Below are 6,957 nucleotides of genomic sequence, written 5' to 3'. Positions count from 1 at the left end.
GTTCTTAAAATTGTAGAGAGAAACTTGACCAAACCCTGAAGGTCCTGCCCCCTCCTGCTGAAGATTTGACGGGATGTTCTGGGTAACAAACAACACACGCGGCTTGCTCTGCATTCTGCAATGCCTTTTTTTTTTTTTTTTTTTTTTGTATTTAGGACAGGGACTACAGGGTCTACAGGGTCTCACTGCATAGATCGGATTCATAGTGATTTTCCTGTTTACAGCCTCTCAAGTGCTGGGATTACAGGCCTATACCACCATGCCCAGTCACAACTGCCAGCTCAACACATCAATGCGCCCCCCGGGGGCCAGAAGGCGCTTTAATCCACTGAGCTATTTGGTCAGCCCTGCAATGGCTTATTGTTTTTTGCTTTAATCCACTTTCTGGTGAGATTGAGCAAGTGGCTCTCAGGACGCCTGGGTTTTCTGCGCAGCTCCGATGCAAGAGGGCTGGGCTCTGCTTGGGTTCCTGAAGCACTGGGGAGTCGGGCAGGGCAGGGGAGCGCCCCTTGTGGGCTCCTGCAGGGCTCCCCGGCTGCTTTAATGGTCGACTTTCCTGGAGCTCGCCTGTCTTCTGTGCTTTGGGGGTGGTTTTTTCCCTTTCCCCAACACTCTTCCCCTAGATCCTGGTGTGGGGACTCATCATTTGTGTTGTCCCTGCAGGGTTAGGGACTTTCTTTGTGGCTACATATGAGGATGATGGACAGGGGAAGAGAGACTTTCCAAGTGAGGCCGACACTGTGCTGCTCCCCTGGAGCAGCAGAACCCAGGCATCTGTGCGGATGACCCCACTCTTCTGTCTTCACCCCTAAGAGATGCCTTTCCCGAACTACTCTCATCGTTTCTGCGTGCAAACATCCAGGTAAGGCAGTAGAATGAAACAGGAGCTTTTTTTTTTTTTCCTGCTCTTGGGATGGACGCCAGGATCTTGTGCGTGCTAAGCTTGTGGTTTACCACTAAACCTCAGCGTTTTAAAATATATTGTTTTCTCTGCAATTGCTTTGATTCTCCAGTTTCCTCAGCTACTGGGGACAGACTACTTTCATGACTGGCTTGGTAAACCAGTCAAGCCAGCTGGCCTCCCTCCAACTTTTCTTTCTCTTACTGATTAATAAATATTCCTTCAGGCCAGCATCGTTATCTCTGTCTCTGTCTCTGTCTCTGTCTGTGTGTCCCTCTGTCTCTTTCTGGCTCCCATACTAGCGACTGAACTTAAGGACTCCCCACTGAGCTACTTCCCCAGCCAGCCCTTTTAGACGTTTTTGTTCTGAGACTGATCCCACTAAGTCACTAAGTAGCTCAGGCTGACCTTGAACTTTCAGTCCTTCTGGCTCAGCTCCCAGAGAGCTGGGCCTGAGGGTGTGCTCTCTTCTCTTGCAAGGATGCTGATGAGTGTCCCCCAAAGGCTCATGTGTTAAAGGTTTGGGTCCCGGCTGATGGTGCTGTTGGGAAGTGGTGGAACCTTTCAGAGGTGGGACCTCCTAGAAGGAAATTAGGTCACTGGAGTTGTGCTCTCAAAGGGGGTGTTGGGACCCTTGCTTCTCTCTCTTCCTGGCTGCTATGAGGTGAGTGGCCTTTCATTGCCACACACTCCTGGCCATGGATATTCTGTCTCACCACAAGCCCAAAGTGATAGGACGTAGTGACCATTGACCCAAACCTCTGAAACTGAGTTGAAATAAACCTTTCTTTCCTTATAAGTTGATTATCTTTAGTATTTTGTTACAGCAACCGAAAGCTAACACAAACACTTTAGCTTTTCTAGGGGAAACCATTTTTCTCCACTGCCTGCTCTTGCACTGTGGGTGGGGACAGTTGCCCCAGTGGAAGGTCAGAGGGGCATCAACTAGGTCAGTGAGAGAGAAGGGAGGACACTGGGATTTAAGTGGCAGGCACAGAAAAGAGCTCTTGCTTCTGCGATCCTGAGTGTGAGCCAGAAGTCATGTATGGGAGAAAGTACCAGATCGGAAGCAGCAAGCCCTGAATCCAGGGCTCGTAAAAGAAGCCCCACCATGGAGTTCCCAGAAGTGTTAGGGAAGGAATTTCCTTTTGCACCACAGCTGGCTTGAGTTGAGGATTTTTTTCTTTTTGAGACAGGGTCATCCTATGCAGTATAGGCTGGCCTTGAGTTCACACTGTATCCCAGGCCTTGAACTTACAGTGATCCTCCTGCCTCAGTCTCCCAAGTGCTGGGACTACAGGTATGTGCTACCATGCTTTTTTTTTTTTTTTTTTTTGCATTGGGAATTGAACTCAGGACCTTGCACTTGCCAGGCAGGTGTTGAGCCACTGTGCTTTACCCCTGGCCCCTTGAGTTGCAAATTTTGCCCCATGCTGGGAGCTGCCCACCTCCTCAGGCCTCCACTTCTGTCCACATGTCTTTGCCTGTGGACACATCTCAGAGTGGCCACTTGGCCATGGGTTAAGCAAGAGAGAACCCTCTTCCATGGATGTGTGGGATCTTTCAGTGGCTGGAGAGCCAGTGACCTGCGCCACTAGATTAGCCCACCATCTCTGTCACTCACCCATGGGGCCTGGCCTCACATAGTACCTGCCTGTGATGATATCCCTTTGAGCCGTATTTGGGGACCAAGGACAATAGCCCAAGGGTCCCTGACAATGGGAAGAGTATTTGAGAGATGGGATAAGTGAAGTATTCTAGTCCTTTGGGGCTGCTATGACTAAGTCCATAGACTGGGTACCTTCTAAGCAGTAGGACTTTGCTAGGGCACTTCTGGACCATGGAAGCCCAAGACGAGAGTGGCAGCATGGTAAGCTCTGGGGAAGGTTCTGTCTTAAGTCCCAGGCAGCCACCTTCCAGGCCCATCTTCATGTGGAGGGTTTTTTTTGGGGGGTCTCTTTTATGAGAGCACAAATCCCTTCTTCCACAGAGCCTCCACCTCAAAATACCACCACACTGAGGGTCAGGTCAGAGCCCTGTGCCTACAAACCCTGCTGGGAGCTCCCCACAGGTGGAGCCAAGGAGCCAAAATGGCCCCGGGGAGGAAGTAGACAGGGACGCTCACTGTGAGGCCACTGAGCTTCCCCCGGTCCCTTTGTTCCAATAACGGTGCAGACACCTTTGTCTGCGCAGAACACCACTTCCTGCTCTGGAACGGTGGAGGGGAGGCATTTTAAGCTGTAAATATTGTTGCTCATAATAGGTTGGCAAATGTTTTCAGATTAAGCTAAGTGCCAAGCTCTGGAATTACGACTGCGACTCTGTCAGGTTTTGATGGTCATTGCTCTTTCATTATCCTCAGGCTGGGAGCGTCCCAGAGTAGGAACTGTCTTTAGAGGCTGGGTAGGCTGATGGTCCCCTGAGAGCTGGAATTGACTCTTGTATTTCACCTGGGACGATTTCCTGGCATCCTCCTCTAGGTACCTCTGGGTACCTCGAAGGGATGGGCTGCTCACCACCTTTCTGGGCAGAATACTATCTGTGGCTGGGAAGTTCTGATTGCCACTTGTTGCAACTTGCCATGCTCCGTAGGAGACCCCTCCAGGCTCTTATCTCAGTCCAAGAAGTCAATTTGTAATTCCAGAAACACGTTATTGGAATCCCACCAAGTTAATTCCAATCTACCACTCCCAGTTCAACCCACGGCGAAAGTGAAGACACTAAAACATATTTGTAATTATTGGGGAGCTAAAGGGCCCCAAGTCCAGCCACGAAGATGGCTTTCTGAAACAAAGAGACCAACTCAAGACTTGCACCTGGGCTTTATTCAGCCGAGAAGGGGGAGTGGCTTGAGGAAGAGAATTGTGGGAAGTTGGTGAGTACTGTGAGCTGGGCTGGGTAGGTGGCCTGCATTTACCTCTGCCATATGCAGAGAGGATATGCAGAGAAAGTAATTTGCATTATGCTGTTGAGACAGTATCTAATGTTTCTGGGGTCTGGTGCTTCACTCTGATGTGTAGTCTTTCAAGCCCCAGGAAGTCATAGCCTCTATCTCGAGGCTTGATCCCAGCTGACAGCAGGGAGCACTGGTTCTTTGTCCTGTCTCGACCCGGCTCATATTGGAGAGCAGCAGGTGTGGGTTATCAGGGAAACACACATGCCATCTTCAGAAATTACCACCAGCACCTCGGCTAGACCAATATACATTGCTTAAGGCTAACTGAAAGGATAAAGAGAAGTCTTAGCCAGCTCTGTACGTATCAATACAAGGAAAGAGGGTCAGGCTCATCCAAAATAGAGACAATCGCTCTTCTTTCAAGGAGAGCTGCTCAGGTGCACCTCCACAAGACTCCATGTGCTGGCTTTGAACTATGTTGGCAATTGATCATATAGTCATTCAGCAAACCTTCCACTCACCTAGTTGCAATGGTGAGCAGAAATGCCAAAATGACACACAGGATTAGGAGACAGACTTATTTAGCACTGGACAAACACTGACAGGGAATCAATTGTCCCTCGAAATGTCAGACTTTGAAGATCCACAGAGGGAGGTTTTCTGGGGAGTTCCAAAGGGTGGGGGAATGTTAGAGAGGTACAGTACTTGGCTCTTTGATTTTTTTCTTATAGTGTACATCGCAGTGACCAGCTGTGCATCGCAGGGACCAGCCATTTCTAGGAGACAGAAGCACCTGGAACTGGAACAAGAGCTATGGCCTGGGCAGCTAAGACACTGAAGTCTACTGGCTGGGGGATGGGCATTTTCTCTTCTATCGTGGCTTCCAGAAGCTTGGCTCAAAGCTGAGGATCAGAGGAGAGGGAGCGAGACCCCTGCTCGTGAGGAGTTCACCTCCCAGAGGCCAGACAAGAACACACGCAACTCTTGCATAGGACAGAGGAGGTAGAGGAGGCCCTGGGGAGGGGTTCTGACAGGAGGCCTGGGGCAGCTGAGAAGGGCCTTGAAGGATGAGCACAATGTAGGTTTGCCATCTGGGGAGTCAGTGGGAGATGGCATTGTACTAAGGTACCTGTTTCACTGACGTGCGTAGCCACAGTGGGACCTTGTCCAGGGAAGGAGCTGGGCTCAATTTGTTGGACGGCAGGCTGTGAGGCAAGGCTGACCTCCAATTAACTGCTCCCTCTGTTTCTGAAGTACAGGGAATTGAGCCCAGAGCTTTTATACTGAGCTACCCCCTCTAATCCTTTTTATTTTGGGACAGGGTCTTGTTAAGTCACTAAATTGCCCAGGCTGGGTTCAAACTTGAATCCTCCTGCCTCAGCCTTCTGGAATGCTGGGATGGCAGGCACAAGCCACTTAGCTCAGCTGCCTGCTACCTTCTCCCATGGAGGCCCTGCGTACCTTCAGCACGCCCCATCTGCTGGGCTCTTCCTGTCCTTGGAATCCCTCCTTGATCAGCCCTCTGCTGGCTGTGAGTGCCAGAGTGGAACTCTCCACAAAAACCCACACCCAGCTGCTACCCTTTGCCTCGCCTTTCTGGGACACAACCTCACCCTGTGTTCTGTGCAAGAACGCAGACCTGGGGTGACCCAGTGCCGCTTTCTTTCGGTCCCATCACTAGGTCACCATCTGTCCTGGCTTCCCCCGTGGGACTGGTTTGCTCCCCCTAAGCTGCCTCAGCACTCTAGGCCTTCTCCATCTCTTCCCAAATTGGGCACCTCAGGCCACAGCGACAAAGAACCATAGGTTGGAGGCACCTGCCTTTCACGCAAGAAGCCCTGAGCCTGGCGCCTGGAGGGCTCTTTCTGAGCTCATGCTGCAGTCTCCTGCTGTGTCTCTGTCTTCTCCCCTCTGGAGGAATGCCATCATGAGTACCCTAGTCACTTGGAGCGGGTCCATCTCTGAACACCATCCCACGGCAAGCCAGGGCAGGGATGTGGGAATTCTGGGGCTCACAGTACCACTCTACCCCAACTCCACCACCTCCAACTGTGCAGCACATCCTGGGGCAATCACTCTCTCGAGCTTCCCTCTGTAAAGACTTCCTTTTAATTTCACCCTTGACAGTACTGGGGATTGATCCCACAGCCTTTGCACTGAGCTGTGTACCTAGCCCTTTTTAGCTTTTGAGACCAGGTCTCTGTAAATCATGAAGTTGTCCAGGCTGGATTAAACTCCCGATCCTCCGTCATCAGCCTCCCAGCGTGCTGGGATTACACGCATCCACCCCAAAATCCCAAACCCTAGTAGATTCGGAGGCCTGTGGTCTGTGGGGCCCAGGCCCAGGCTCTGGTTCACAAAGCCCTCGGATTACCAGTTTTTTAGTGGTGCCTGACCCAGGGACTCCCCCTGCTGGCCAGGCTTGGAGGCCTTCTGAAACTCGCTTCTGTTTGGCCTGAACCATCTCCTTTGCCTTCCCTAACTCTTCCTCCCCGTTCTTTAGTCCAGTGGGAACCACAGTGAATCAGACCAGTATCCTGGGTTACTAGGCTGAGAGGCGCTGAGGAGTGACCACCACCCATCCAGTCACAGCCTTGCCTTGCTTTGACTGGGTCCAAGGAACCACTGTGCCTGACCACAGGACTCACAAAACAGTAGTTTTTGACGTCAGCACTGACTGGGCACTGAGTTATTTCCCTAGCAAGTCTTTACAGATCAGAGTTGGTCCTGGTCATCTGGAGGCAAGCTAACCATAGGAGACCTTCCTTGAATAAAAGTACTTATGAGGAAAGACACTGTTGGCTGGCGCTGCCTCCTGTCTCAAGGCCTCCAAGTTCCAGGGTGCTCTGAGAGAAGGGGCTGGAACCCGGCCACTCCCAGGGCCAGGTCAGAGCGGCTGCTGAATGTGGGGCCCAAGCTCACCTGCCTGCCCTGTGGGCCATCTCGGAACCTGGCCTGAGGGCACTATGTGCAAACAGGCACCTGCAGGAGAGAGGTGGTGGGGAGGCAGGTGAGCGAGGCATCAGACTGGCTGCCTTCCAGGCTTCCCTTAGCTAGCTGTACCCTGAGGACCGTCCTCACCCTCTGTACTGTAGGGCTCAGGCGGAGGAGGGGGGCACCAGATAGCCCTGAACATGCTTCAGGGTGCAAGAAAAAAGCC

The sequence above is a fragment of the Octodon degus genome, unplaced genomic scaffold, assembly GCF_000260255.1.
Source record: "Octodon degus isolate 3935 unplaced genomic scaffold, OctDeg1.0 scaffold00083, whole genome shotgun sequence".
NCBI lineage: Eukaryota > Metazoa > Chordata > Mammalia > Rodentia > Octodontidae > Octodon > Octodon degus.
The sequence above is the reverse complement of the archived record's forward strand: the minus strand, read 5'-3'. Positions refer to the sequence as shown.